Raw genomic sequence first — 15756 nt, 5'->3', positions numbered from 1 at the left:
GGCTATTGTAGCTCCCAGATACACTTGAGTGTTGGATGGTTGGAGAAGAGACTTGGTGAGGTTTACAGAGAACCCGAGGTTGTGAAGCAGTTGGACTGCCTTTTGAGTGTGGTGTAGGCAGCTGTGTTGCAAGCTGGCTTTATTAGCCAATCGTCTAGGTAAGGAAAGATGTGAATGTGCTGTCTTCTTAGAGGAGCTGCGACAACTGCCAGACACATGGTGACAACCCTGGGTGCTGTAGTTACTCTAAAGGGGAGAATTTTGAATTGATAATATTGTTTGCCACCATGAACCCGAGTTATTTCCGATGAGCAGGGTGCATGGGAATATGGAAATAGGCGTCCTTCAAGTCCAGAGTGGACAGAAAGTTGCCTTGCTGAAGAAGTGGGAGCACCTGTTGGAGTGTGATCATGTGAAAGTGGTCTAACTGAATGTATCAATTTAGCTCTCTGAGGTCTAGTATAGGCCTGAGAGAGCCGTCCTTTTTGGGATTAAAAAAATTCAGTGAGTATATGCCGGTCCCCTGATATTGTAATGGGACTGGCTCTATAGTTTGTTTTTCCAAGAGAGAGAGAACATCTTGCTTTAGGAGGATGAAATGTTCCGATGACATTGCATTTGGGGGAGTGTCTGTAAGCTCCAGGCAGTAACCATATTGCATAATTTGTAGGACCCACTTGCCTAAGGTGATTGAATTCCAGACCAGGAGAGAAGTTCCCCAGACAGGAGTGGAATGATCGGGGGAAGCGGAAGGAAGTCACTGTTTGTTTGCGGGGGAATTGTGAGTGGAGTTAGCTCTGCCTCATCCCTTACCATTATTTCCTCTAAAACCTCCTCTGAAATAACCTCTTGAAGAGGGGGGTTAGTTGTTTCCCTTGTAAGAGGAGGAGGGATTTTCGGTGGACACAGTTTTTGAACCATACCTGTAAAAGAAGCGGCAAAAGGAACCCCTATTGGTAGGTAATTGTAAAGCTCCCATGGACTTTGCAACCTACCTGTCTTTTTTCATCTTTTCCAGCGAGGTAACAACGGCTGGGCCAAAAAGATGCTTCTTATAAAATGGTACGTTAAGGATGGAGGACTGCACCTCCGGCTTGAAGCCTGATATTCTCAGCCAAGCATGCCTGCGTAAGAGTATAATGGTGTTGACTACACAAGCTGCTGTGTCTGCTGCGTCTAGGGCACACCTGACGGATGTGTTGATGATAAGTTTACCTTCCTGAATAAGGTTGTAGGCCGTAGATTTGTAATCATCAGGTTAAATGGTGCAAGAGCTTTCCTAACTCATTGTAATGAGCCCTATCGTAACAAGACAAAATAGCTTGAGAGTTCGCAATGCACCGGTGATTTACTGCCTGTGAAGCCATCCTTTTGCCTGAGGCATCAATAAGCCTAGACTCCTTATCAGGAGGAGGAGCCTCACCTGTGGTTTGTGAGTTAGCTCTCTTGCGAGCGTTAGAGACTACAAGAGAGTCTAAGGGCAGCTGGCCTCTAATGAAAACAGTGTCAGTAGGAGCGGGTTTATATTTTGTGTTCACACTCGGTGTAATTATCCTTGCCCTTACAGGGTCTTTTAAAAACCTCATCTGTGTGTTTTAAAATGCCGTTCAGCATTGGTAAGGTATGAGCAGCTCTTTGTGAAGAAGAAAGTGTTTCAAATAGAAAATCCTCTTCTAATGGCTCCCTATGGAGCTCTACCCAGTGATATTGAGCAGCCCTGTTAAGGAGCTCAACGTACCCAATATTCTCGTCAGGTGAAGAGGGTCTTGAGGGATATAAATCAGGGTCATTGTCTGTGTTTGGGTCGGTAAGATAATCCCCTCAAGGGTCAGTGCCCTCTGGTGCATCCTGATCCTGATTCTCATCATCCTGTGGGTCAGATGAAGGTGGTGGTGGTGGTGAATTAGATGGTGTAATGATCAAGTAGGGATCAATGGGGGGAGAAGGGGTGGTATACAAGGAGAAGGGTTAGTGCCTGTAGGAAAGTGGGTTTCTGTTGCAGTAACACCCCACTTTTTGCCAGGCTACTGATGCACTTTTTAGGGCTCGCAAGCGAAGCCAGCGAAAAGCCCTTTTACTAGGGTTTAAAAAATGGACTTTGAAATTCCACACAGCTCGTGCATGTGCATTTCAAGGTCCTTTTTGATTGGGCTTTGCAAGCGTGCTGTTTTATAACAGAACACGCAATAGGCCATAGGCGGTCGCGTAGCTCCGCCTATGGCCTATTGGTGTCTCTTACGCGCACCAAATCCCTTATGTCTTCAATTATGGCGGCCAGACTCGGCCGCCATATTTGAAGACATATGCTCGCAGTGTATCGCGCGCGGCACCTCTCACGAGCGTCATTTTTTTTGGGGATCCAATTCACGGCGGAAGCAACTAAACGCTGAGGTCTTGTTTTGGTAGCGTTTGTAAAGCAGTCATGTGACGTTCTGAAACTTGATTTATTTCAGCTTCATTATGTTATCCAGCTTGCAGCGTCTGACGTTTGTTTTCCAAGCCTGGCCGCTTACTAGGGTAGCGCTCACCCACACGGCGCAATGCCTTAAGGAGTGCTTTCATTCTTAATGCACAGACAGGCCTTGGCCTTTCTGTGGGGGCCGCTCTGTAGAGAGGATTTTACTTCCCATGCACATGCAATCATGGCCTCTTTGTGGAGGATCCATGTAGTGGAATGCTCTGGAAAGAGGCCACACCATCTAAAGCCTCTCTCATGCCTCAACACCACCACGTCCCTGAGTACCATTAATAAGCATGATGTGACCTCTAGTTCGTACTAGCCTATCACTAGCTGACTGTGCCATGCTGTATGTTGTGGAGACATAGCAATAGTTAGAGATGCAGCGCCCAGATTGGTTTGTCCAGCAAAGTGGCGCCCACTCCACTATAGGGCAGAGGACGATCAAGTATTCTGTACGTTCAGACTCTTGGGTGCTACAAGGTAGGCGGGAGGTGAAGTGCTGGTTTAGTACCAATTAAAATAAATATCACTATATTGTGAAGCGCTGAAAAGAACAAGTTGAAGAAAAAATACTTTCTGGCTTGGTTTCACGAATCTCAATAGCAGCTAATATATCCATAACCCTAATCACCCCAGAATCGGGAACAACATCCTGGTATCTCTAAGAACGTCCACAACCCAGCTGCAATTAAGGAAAGAGTTTAAGACACGCCTCTCTTGTGTACTTTTCTCCCCCTCGTGCTGCTGCTTGTCCCCGTGTGTTTCTCCCCCAATCCCTTTTGTATTCGCGTACCTGCGTCTCTGTGTTGCATCCCCTGCCCCACCCTCCCCTGTGTTGCTTCAGTTCGCCTTGCACTCCCTCCCCATGTTGCTTCAGCATCTCCCATCCTTCCCTTGTTGCAGCCGTGTCCCCCTGTCTGTAATGTTCCATTAATAAACTGTGGGCAGGGGTGATCGGGAAGATTCACCCGCCCCATCCCGAATTGTGGTTTGCCCCAGCATGATGCAATGAGGGGTATAAAGAATAAAGATGGGGCCCATGACGCTGTAGTCATGGAGCACCAGAGAACCTAAAACCCATGACTCGGTGTGCTCATTTCGTAGGCTGCACTAGAACCCAATACTGGCGACGAGGGTCACTCACCCACCCGAGTCCGGCCTCCACTGACGCAACACACACCACCTGCCTGGTTCCAGTTATCATCCAACTGCGCATGGGTGTTGCAAGTCTGCTAGTCGAGAGGGCGACCACAACGGCAGCGCCACAGCCGTTGTGATGGTGTTACGGAGGTGAGCTGCCCATAGTGCTTTGAAGCAGCCCGCGGCCGCGGCCTACCATTGCTTGTGCCTGTTCTTCTGACCTCAACCACGGTGATCTGGGGAGCCTGGCGCTCCTGGCCAGTAGGCTTTCCCCATCGGCACACCACCACGTGGCCGCCTGGCAGAGTCTGTGGCAGAGCTGAGCTACTTGTGGCCTCCCCCTGATCTCCAGCAGCGTACCTGATGCTCCCAGGAAAGGGTTTTGCACAACCCCATTCTACACAGCCTAAAGTCTCCGGCCGGCTGCACGAGCGCCTAGGTCTGCTGCAGGGAGGCGAGTGACGAGTTCATTACGGGGCCGCCTGAAATAAACCACAGACTCAAAAGAAATACGGCAGGCATACCACTTCCATGCCTTTTGCTCATACATACTCACTGTACACTCTTCAGAGAGACCTGGCAAGGTCCTGCCACATCATAAGCACAACACCACTTGGGTGTATAGGACACTCCCTCAATCTAGCAGCTGTCTAAAGACTACACTAAGGTGAGTCAGCGCTCGTGCCACAAGGCGCTCCCACAGACAAGGACCGACACGCACAATGGCGGCCATCCCTGCCATTGAACCCTTTATGGTTGAGGGCGTACCATCTTCACTGGCTCCAAAATGGAAAGACTGGACAGACCGTCTGCAGTTCACACACAACCACACATACAACCACACACACAACCAACCGTCAGTGCACACTTTCACCAAGCATAGATACCATCAGTCGTCAGTGCACGCTTTCACCAGGCACAAATACCACCAGCCGTCAGTGCACACTTTCACCGGACACAAACACCACCAGGCGTTAGTGCACGCTCCCACCAGGCACACACACACCACCAGCCGTCAGTGCGCGTTTTTACCAGGCACACACACACCACCAGCCGTCAGTGCACGTTTTCACCAGGCACACACACACACCACCAGCCTTCAGTGCACGCTTTCACCAGGCACACATACACCACCAGCCGTCAGTGCATGCTTTCACCAGGCACACACACACCAGCAGCCGTCAGTGCACGCTTTCACCAGGCACGCACACACCACCAGCCGTCAGTGCATGCTTTCACCAGGCACGCACACCACTAGCCGTCCGTGCACGATTCCACCAAGCACATACACCACCAGCCATCAGTGCACGCATTCATCAGACACACACACCACCAGCCGTCAGTGCACGCTTTCACCAAGCACACACACCACCAGCCGTTAGTGCACGCATTCATCAGACACACACACACCACCAGCCGTCAGTGCACGCTTTCACCAGGCACACAAACACCAGCAGCCGGCAGTGCACCCTTCCACCAGGCACACACACCACGCTTCCACCAGGCACACACACCACCAGCCGTCAGTGCATGCTTTCCCAAGGCACACACAAACCACCAGCCGTCAGTGCACGCTTTCACCAAGCACACACACACCACCAGCCGTCAGTGCACGCTTTTACCAGGCACCCACACACACCACCAGCCGTCAGTGCACGCTTTCACCAGGCACACACCACTAGCCGTCAGTGCACGCTTTCCACAGGCACACACACACCACATGCCGTCAGTGCACGCTTTCACCAGGCACACACCACCAGCTGTCAGTGCACGCTTCCACCAGGCACACACACCACCAGCCGCCAGTGCACAGTTCCACCATGCACACACACCACTACACGTCAGTGCACGCTTCCACCAGGCACACACACCACCAGCCATCAGTGCACTTTTCAATTGTTAACGCATCCACAATTAACCATTGTAGCAATCGCAGTAAGGCGTACTTTACTTTTAAACATATTCATTTAAAGGGCAGCATGCCACCATTGCTACAAAAATAAATACACCTTTTTTTGGCCTACAATTTATAGACTTTAGTTGCAAATGTTGTTGCAAATGTTGTTGCAATATTTAGCAATGCCAATAGCTCAAACTTAATTAATGCGAGACCTATTGCATTGTAAATGCTTGTTCTTGGTGTGCCCTGGGTCCCTGCCAATCAGGTTCCCAGGGCCTGTGTTCTATCCCCAAAACTAGCCCAATTCGCATTTCTGGCCACAGTTCAGCCACTGGTAAATGGTATCACAGGTGCACTGTGACCTGGGGAGCCCTCTAAGGGCTGCAGCCCTTATTGTGCCACCCTTAGAGCCCTGTACCCTGACACTCACACACTGCCTTTGCTGGCTGCGTGTCTTGGTGCAGAACAAAGTGAAGAGTCGACATGGCACACATCCCTGTGTACCATGCTCACAAACCACTGCCCTGGCATACATCAGTAACCCCTCTAGCTGGTTGCCCTATGCCAGTGGTGAAGGTACAGGTGCATGAGCCCTGTACCCCTACAGTGCCAAAGTCCATTCATGGGCACTGGAAGTGCAGTGCTGCCATTAAGAGTATATGGTGCTGGGAGTTTGTCATTATGAACTCCACAGCACCATAATGGCTACACTGAAGACTGGGAAGTTTGGTATCAAACTTCTCAGCACATTAAACCTACACTGATGCCAGTGTGGGATTTAATGTAAAATGCACAACAGAGGGCATCTTAGAGATGCCCCGTGAAACTCAACCAACTCCTAGTGACCTGACTGAGTGGATGCTTACGCTGCCACCATCAGATATGTTTCTGGGCCCCTGAGCTTGCTGCTCTCGGAGGCCTGAAACAAAGCACATCCTGGGACGAGGTGCTAATCCTCCTCCCCCTAGATGGGCAGGGTTCACGAAGGAGAAGCTTCAAAGGCCTCTCCAGACCATTTGCTGCTTTCAGCAACTGGTCCACACTGGTTCTACCCCCAGTGAGGAAAAGGTGTACCCACCTCTGCCAACTCCACTCCTCAGGTGGGGGAGGCGAGGTGAAGCGCAGCCTTGAGTTCCCGCCATCTTGAGGATGGGAGAACTCAGCCAACCAGGGACAGGCTCCTGCCCCCCTCCCACTGGAGAGTGGCAGAATAGGGGGTGCACCCACGCCAGGGAAGGACCCATTGGTCCCCGCCCTTTACCTACATGTAACACCCCTACATTTAGTATTTAGGGGGCACCCTGAACCTTCCTTCCTCAGATTAGAAACCACAAGAAAAAAAGATAAGAAGGACCGAAGAGCCGTGCAGAGCTAACAAGAGGACGACGCCCACTGACTTGGCCCCAGCCCTACATGCCTGTCTCCCCTCGTACCTGCTCCTTAGAAATCCCGGCATGTCCTGCAGCCAGCAACCTCACAAACCTCGTAGGACCTGCCTGCCTTCACTTCAAGGACTCTATCTCCCAAGAACACCGGGGTTGGTATTGCTGGGGTATCTATTCTAAGGTAAGGAATCTATCACTAATGTGTCTCTTTGAGATGCACAAGTTACTACTTGTGTAACGATATATCTGTAAGAGACCTTATTTAGTGATAGATTCCTTACCTTAGAATATCCCCAAGAGTCAGACTGGATCCGGAAAGTTTTCCTTAGCAATACCCTTGCGCGTCAGTAGGTGGCGCCCTGCGGCTCCGCGTCCGTCACAGGCATCGTCAGCGCCGAGATGACGTCACGGAGAGTACTATGGTGCTACCCATGGGCGCTGATGTCAGTTCTGTACACGACTTTCCACGCCAGGAACACAGAGTCATGCAAGATACTGACCATTGGTGCATAAAACTAGGGCCCTAAAAGGGGAAGTCCTTAACCCTAGTAATCAGTTTGCAGAAAGGGGAGGATGGGTGGGTCGGTAAGGAATCTACCACTAACTAATGTCTCTTACAGATATATCGTTACACAAGTAGTAACTTGTGCATCTGAAAGAGACACATTAGTGATAGATTCCTTACCTTAGAATAGATACCCCAGCAATACCAACCCCGGTGGTGGGTCTGCTAAACAAAATTACACCAGGAAGTCACGGAGAACAGAACGGCCAAAGAAGCCGTCTCTCCGGACCTGACGGCCAAGGCAGTAGTGCTTTGTAAACATGTGCAGCGAGGCCCACGTAGCTGCCTGACAAATGTCCTGCAAGGGAACGCCGCGCCCCAAGGCAGTAGTGGCTGCAGTCACCCTGGTGGAATGGGCACGCAGCCCCACAGGAGGCTCCTTCTTGGCCAAGGAGCAACATGCTTTGATGCACAGAACGACCCACTGGGAAATGGTCTGTTTGTGCAACGCCCGACCTTTTTTGGCACCCACGTAGCCAACAAAGAGCTGATAATCCACCCGGAACTGTTGTGTACGCTGCAGATAGAAAGCAAGCGCACGTTTTGGGTCCAGACGGTGGAGCCTCTCCTCTTCCCTGGAAGCATGCGGAGGCGGAAAGAAGGTGGGCAAAGTGATGGGCTGCCCGATGTGGAAGGGCGTGACAACCTTTGGCAAGAAAGAAGGGCGGGTCGGTAAAACCACTCTGTCCAGATGAACAGAAAGGTAAGGAGGTTTAGAAGAAAGAGCCTGGCTGGAGCTCACTCACTCTTCTGGCAGAGGTGATAGCTACCAGGAAAGCCGTCTTCAGAGTGAGAAGACGTAAAGGACAGTTATGAAGGGGCTAAAAGGGAGTGCACATCAGAAAAGTCAAGACAGGATTTAAGTCCCATTGAGGCATTATAAAAGGCACGGGAGGGAACATGTGTGTAATGCCTGTGAGGAAACGGTTAACAACCAGGGACTTAAAAAGAGAAGGCTGATCAGGAAGCATCCGGGAGCCGGAAATGGCAGAAAGATAGCCTTTGATAGTGCCCAGAGCAGAGCCCTGCTGGGCCAAAGATAAAAGAAACAGAAGAACTTCATAAAGAGGGGCCGAAAGGGGATCCACAGCCTTTGCTGTGCACCATGCCACAAGTTTGTTCCATCGGCAGGCGTACACCGTTTTAGTGGAGGGACGTCTGGCTGCCAGAATGACATTACAGACTTCGGGAGGAAGGTTGAAAGCTGTCAACTGTCGCTGCTCAATCTCCACATATGGAGGTGGAGGCTGGACAGGTTCAGGTGGAGGACCGTCCCCTGCAACTGCGACAGAAGAACCTCCCTAAGAGGCAGACGGATCGGGGGATCGATGCTCATACTGAGAAGCTCGGGATATCATACTCTCCGAGCCCAGTCCGGAACCACAAGAATGACTTGGGCCCGGTCGCGCCTGATCTTCTTCAGCACTCTGGGCAGAAGCGGTATAGGTGGAAAAGCGTACAGTAGACCGCAGCTCCACTCGAGACGAAAAGCGTCTCCGAGCGAGTGCCGCCTTGGAAATTCCAAAGAGCAGAACGGATGACACTGCGTGTTCTCTTCGGTGGGGAATATATCTAACCAAGGCTCTCCCCACTGCAGAAAGAGACCCTGTGTCACGTCCGAGTTCCGACGCCATTCGTGATCCATCAAGCACCGGCGGCTGAGTTTGTCCGCCTTGGCGTTCAGAGAACCTGCCAGGTGTTGAACCACCAAGGTAATGCATTGATGTTCCAGCCATGTCCAGAGGCGCAGAGCCTCCTTACATAGGGTCCAGGACCTCACCCTGCCCTGTTTGTTGCAATACCACATGGTGGTGGTGTTGTCCGTGAACACCTGCACTACACTTCCTCAAACAGAGGGAAGGAATGCCTTCAGTGCAAGGCGGATCCCCGGCAGCTCCAGAAGGTTGATATGGGGGCGGGACTCCGACGGAGACCAGAGGCCTCTGATCTCCACCTCTCCCAAGTGGCCTCCCCATCCCAGGAGGGACACATCCATCACCACTGTGTGCTCCGGTTGGGGAAGGGAGAGGGATCTGCCATTGACCCAATCGCGATTCGTGAGCCACCACTGCAGTTGTCGTGCAGTGCCCTCCGAGATCTGGACATGATCGGACAGGTTGCCCTGATGCTGTGCCCACTGGAACTTCAGGTCCCACTGCAGAGCCCGCATATGCCATCTGGCATGTCGCATTAGCAGGATGCAGGAGGCCATCAGGCCCAGTAGCCGGAGGGTCATCCTGACTTAAACCAGGGATAGAGGCTGAAAGATCAGCATCATAGCCTGAATATCCCAGACTCGCTGCTCGGGAGGATAAACCCGAAACTGCGTCTAATCCAGAACCGCTCCGATGAAGGGGAGCGTCTGAGAGGGACTCAGGTGCGACTTGGGCATGTTGAGGGAGAACCACAGCAAATGCAGGAGGTCGGCCGTAGTCTGAAGGTGGTTGACGACTGCCTAGAGCGAGCCTGCCTTCAACAACCAGTCGTCGAGGTAAGGGAAGACTGATACCCCTGCCCTGCACAGATGAGCTGCGACCACCGCCATCACTTTCGTGAACGCCCAAGGGGCGCTGGTAAGGGCGAAGGGGAGCACGGTAAACTGAAAATGCTCCTGGCCTACCGTGAACCGCAGGTAACGCCGTTGGGCCGGCAGGACAGGGATGTGAAAATATGCGTCCTGCAAGTCCAATGCTACCATCCAGTCTCCAGGGTCGAGAGCAGTCAAGACCTGAGCCAGGGTTAGCATCTTGAACTCCTCCTGCTGGAGGAAGCGATTCACGTCCCGGAGGTCCAAGATAGAATGCAGACCCCCTTTGTCCTTCTTGGGGACCAGAAAGTAGTGGGAATAGCAACCACTCCCTACCCCTGGCCCAGGAACACACTTGATGGCCATCTTGGCCAAGAGGGGCGCAACTTCCTGTTGGAGAAGTGCCAAATGATCCCCCAACATACGGTGGCACCGAGGTGGCATGACTGGGGGTGGGGACTGAAAGGGAAGGGAGTACCCTTGCAGATTATCTGCAGCACCCATTTATATGACGTAATCTCGCGCCAGTGAGGGAGGTGGTGGCGGATCCTGCCACCCACCGGCGTGGGGTGCTCCCGGAAGCTCAGATTAGGAGGGTTTATAGGCTCAAGCAGCGGGGTGGAAGTGGATGGACCCACACACTAGTTCCCCGCCCCGCCCCAGCGGAAACCGCGACCACGACCGCGCTGAGGCTGGTTCTGTGCAGACCTGTTGGAGGGGCATTCCTGGGTGCCTCTACCTTGGCCACGAAAGGGACGAAAACCAGGAGTGGCCGGGGTCTTAGTAGAAAGACCCAGGGACTTGGCTGTAGCCCTCCAGTCTTTAAAGCGCTCCAGTGCACTGTCAGCCTTGTCGCCAAACAGTCGGGTGGCCATCAAAGGGCATGTCCATGAGCGAACTATAAACATCAGGCGAGAACCCGGTCGAACCCAACCAGGCGTGGCGCCTCAACGCCACGGTCGTAGAGCTCGACCTGCCCAGGGAGTCGGCAGTGTCTAACCCACACCGGATGGCGAACTTAGCCGCATCTTTGCCTTCAGCAATCGCCTGAGAAAGGACAGCCTACACCTCCTCAGGACACTGAGGCAACACCTGAGCAACAGCGTCCCACACCGCGTGGGAGTAGCAGCCCAACAAGATGGCAGTGTTCACCGACCGCAGCCCAAGGCTGGCCGAGAACAACCGCTACCCATAGGTCAAGATTGAGGGCCTCAACAGCCCGACGGGGGACCACCATATAGGCGGCACCCTCCTCCATCGTAGGCGGGGGAGAGGCGAACCTCGGGTCAGAAGAGACATCGAGGTCACCTGCATCCTCCAAGTCATCTACCTAATCTAGCTCTGAGTCACACTGCCGAGCAAGTGAGTCCTCGGACCCTTACAGGCCGTCGTCCGCCTCCGGCATGGAATGAGCTTGACGCAGCGGCAGAACTGGAGCTGGAGATGGAACGAACGGCGTCGGGAGCGGCACCGTGAATGGCGCCGGCTGGGACCGGACCAGTGCCGGTTCCCAAGCCGGAAAAAAATGGTCTGGGAACTGGGGCAGGGGTGGGATAAACGGCACCCAGTGCAGTGCCAGGGGGGAGCCGAGGGTGGCGCCGGAGCCGGCAACGCCGCACCTCATGGCGTCAGGCCGGAGCCAGCGGCGCTGGATCCTGTGGCGCCGGGGCTGGAGCCGCTGGCAGAGCTGCCGGGCCAGCAGGATCTAGACACAGGTCCGCGGGCCCAAAGGCGCGCCGGCGGTGTAGGAAGGTGGATACCTGACTATGGTTACCCCAGTTTTTTTGCCTAGTGTTTAGCTGGTTTTCGACTTAGTTGGCCTGGGATCCTGCTAATCAGGGCCCCAGGCTATCTGCTCTTTCTGTAAAATGGACTCCATGTGCTTTAGGTGCATTACCAATTGGATACTGGATCACCCTGTGAGCCCCTGTACAATGTACCATAGGTACCCAGGGCATAGGTGCATTCAAGGCCTAACCAGGGGCTGCAGCATATCTTTTGCCACCCCTGGCTGGCCTTTTAAATTGACACAACTGGCTGATCACTCAGCTGGGGCAAGGTGGTATGATCACTATATTGCTTAGATATAGTATACCTATATCTAACCTTATATCTGGACACATATACACCAATAAGTCACTCCTATGGCAGGCCTTAACAATCCTGGAGGCAGAGTGCTTGGTTTTATGTGAGATGGTGCTCTAGCATGAGCTGAGCCTGTCTGCAGCTTTCAGGGATATTGCCATACCATATACTCTTAAGTGCATTATAATCCTCGCGGTTACATGCTAACTATGGTTTGGCTTTATCAAAACATGTCGCGTAAGGTGTCATACGAATTGGAATACTACCCCCTCGCCAGTCCTGGCGACAGGGGTAGCATTCCACCCTTCTAGAGGGAGAAGACATGTTGTTCTAACTATTCCCGGTTAAAGTTAACCAGAGCCCCAGCTTCACAAAATGGACGCTGCTGCCACAGACACAAGTCTGACCTCCTGCTGCGGGGAGTCCTTCCAGCGAGGGAGGCTTGGACAATAGGTTTCCTGCCTTGAGAGGTGCTAGCACCACCCCAGATAGGACTTTGTGTATTGGGACAGAGAGGGCTGAAAGGATTGAGACACTGCCTCACACAAGGTGTCCCATGCATAGTCCAGTTTAAACCGGTGCTGGGGCTTCCCTGCCCCAGCTCTGGCGCGAAACTGGACAAAGGGAAAGGGGTGTAACCACCCCCTTCCCTGGTCCCACCCATAAGAGGGACCTAGCAGGTAATCCAGCCCCTAAGATCAGTATATAGGTAGGAGCTGAGTCACTAGGATTTTAGATTATCCTGACTGAAACTCGGAAACGACACTCTGGACCTTCATCACTCTACTTTGAAAGAAGACGACTGAAGAATCTCCCTTGTGGTCAAGGAGTGACCACCCTGCAGAAGCAGGCACCATCCAGCGATCGACGACTTGCTTTGCCTCCGCCTCCCGCCGGAGCCCGAGCCCGAGCCCAGAGCCTGGCGAAAACCGGATTCCCAGACATCCAACAGCCCGATCCACAGTCCCTGCAAAGCTGAGACCCGTGGAGGCGACGTGAGGCGTGGGACCGGCCATCTTGAAAAGTCTGCGACCTGCTAACTGTGCAGCCCCTGAGGTCCCCTCGAAGCTGTGAATTGGGGATTGAGAAGCCCCAGCCCTGAGCAGCATCTGCACCGAAGATCAGCCCTGCACACTCCACGAGTTCTGCGTGGGGCCCTTTTGCATTTTCCTGCTCGACGCGCCTTCCCGGTCACTTGCCCGTTGGCTAGTGGCCATCTTGGCGATGAATCTTTGATTTTCCACCGATGGTCTGGTTGCTCCAGACTGGCCCTTGCTTCCCTCAAATGAAGCAGCCCCTCAGACCTTGCTGGTCTGAGTAAGAAGCCTACACCGTATCCTGCGTGGGTTGCCTTTGCCAAGGCTTGTTGGCTCCAATCTTGAAGCTGAAACCGCCGACAGCGAGAGCCTTCGTGGGACAGCTCGTGCCTCCATCCTGGTCGTCGTCGATGACTCCTGGTCCACCTGGCTGAAGAGACAAGCTTCTCATCAGCACCTGATCGCATCCCGACATCGCCTGGTTCCGTCCTGGTTCCATCCTGGTCTCTGGCTAGTGATCCAGACTCTGTCCCCTCTGCTTTCAGGTCCTCTACATCTTCGATCCACCCTTGGATCCAACCAGACTCTTCTCTCCTGGACGCCTGCAGCATCTTTTCTCCAAGGCTCCATAGATCTCCACGACGAAACCCGACACACTTTTGGACCTATGCACCCGCTTCCTGTGGGTTAGGTAACGCGAGTACTACGGTGCTCCTGTAGAGGTTTACACCCCTAGTGTCCTAGTTTTAAGTGGTTAAGTTCTAGTCCAGTCGGAAGACTCCTAAATCTTTAACTTTGTGACTTTTACGCACCCATTGACTTCAATGTGTGCACACGTGTGACTTTAGACTCTGCACACGGATCCCGTGGGCCTCCTCCTCCCCAACTGTTGTTAGTCCAGTGTAGCCCCAGCGATTCCCAAGACCCTAGGCCTTACCATTGTTCGTGACGTGGTACTTATACCACTTTCTTAGTATATGATTTAGCGGGCCACCCCGGCCAATCCATATTTGTGCAACTTTTGTCTATTCTATTAAGTAACTTGTTTTGCGCTTGTGCTTCTGTGCTCATAAAGAGTTCAGGGGTTTGTTTAGAAATAAATACATATATATTTTGAATATATATCCTGTGTGGTGTCCTTTCATTTGGTATTAAAGGGATTGCATATGGTAAAACAGCTGGCTTCACATGCCCTCTTGAGTTTAGCCTAAGACTGCGTGTCCATGCTACCTCTAGGATAGCTGGTCTATAAGGTTGACTTTACAACCATCACCATAAGGGTTGTTTGGACTGGTGCAAGATGTTCACTAGAATAGTGAACATCAAATACCAGGCCAACTTCTCACAGGCGGGAGCCCGAGGCCTGTAAAGGCGGTCCAAAGCAGCAAGGAATTCTTGCATCTGTTTGGGAGTCGCCGACGGACCCGGGTATAGTGGGTAGGCCGCTCCGGCTCCAGAGGAGCAGCAGGGACGAGGGCCCTGTCCCCCTCGTCCGCCTCCGAGGAGCGACAGGGGGACGTCGGAGAGCGAACACGCTTCTTCGACTTCTTTTTATGGCGACACTTACCGGAATCTGAAGGCGAAGACTTGGAGTCCGAGAAGCGACGTCTCCGGTCCCGCGAGCGGTCCCAGGAGTGGCCCCTAGACCGGGAGGGGCGACGCGATGAATGCTGGACTTCCAGCAACTTCCAACGCAGCTCCTGTAAGGCCTTGGGAGCCATGGCATGGCAGTCGCAGCAGTCCCGGGAGTCGTGGTGGGCCTCCAGGCAGTAGAGGCAAACATCGTGGGGTTCGTTACCAACATGTTTCGGCGACAGGTCCCACAGGACTTAAAACCAGGCATACCTGCGTGCACCAAGAGAAAGCTGGGGAGACAAAAGTCTCATAATAGAGGTCAAAAAGAGACCAAGGTATGTGCTCAATCCGGATCTGCACTTACTGGCGCGGAAAAAAGAAAGAACTGACGTCAGCGCGCATGGGTGGTGCCTAAGTTCTCTCTGTGACGTCATCTCGGCGCTGAGGACGCCAGTGACAGACGCGGAGCCTACTGACGCGCAAGGGTACTGCTAAGCAAAACTTTCCGGTCCAGTCTGATGCCTGGGGATATTCTAAGGTAAGGAATCTATCACTAACATGTCTCTTTCAGATCTGCAGCTTCTAGTGCCAGCCAGGAACCGCGAATCCAGCACACTCTGCACCCGCCGACCCCGGCCCGAGCTTGAGTGAACCAACACAACAAGGAGGTCCCCCCAGCGATACTGACCCAAGATCCGGCAACCCCTGACCTGCCTCAAGCCTCCAGACGACACCTGCAGCCTCAAAGCAGAAGACCCCCCAGAGCGGGTAAGAAAATCCGACGCGAAAAGGCACCCCTGCACCTGACGTCCCAAGGCCTTGTGTGCCCAAACCAGCGGTGCCTAGCCAACCCACGGCATCCCAACTTACCCCTCGAAGTGGTGGTCGCACCAAAAAGGTCTTCATCCCGAGCCTGCCCCTTTCTTCAAACCGGGCGATCTCCATAGAAAACCACAGGGCACCCGATATCGAAACAACACTCTGCACCCGACCGCCCCAGTGCCGCTGAGGGTACACTTTTGGTGCGTACTTGTTTCCCCCTTTGCCCTGACCTAAACCCTACAATCTTTGCTCCCAGAGC

At 53.1% G+C, this 15756-nt stretch overlaps 1 protein-coding gene across 1 annotated transcript in view; it reads right to left on the bottom strand.

Annotated features, from left to right (window-relative positions):
* The window catches only part of LOC147691863 (nuclear RNA export factor 1-like), a 964523-nt gene that overhangs the window by 170757 nt on the left and 778010 nt on the right, over positions 1-15756 (bottom strand). The gene's annotated exons all lie outside the window — the stretch shown is intronic.

This window comes from Lissotriton vulgaris, chromosome 9, assembly GCF_964263255.1.
Source record: "Lissotriton vulgaris chromosome 9, aLisVul1.2, whole genome shotgun sequence".
NCBI classification, from domain to species: Eukaryota; Metazoa; Chordata; class Amphibia; order Caudata; family Salamandridae; genus Lissotriton; species Lissotriton vulgaris.
This window is presented reverse-complemented; position numbering and strand designations above follow the sequence as displayed.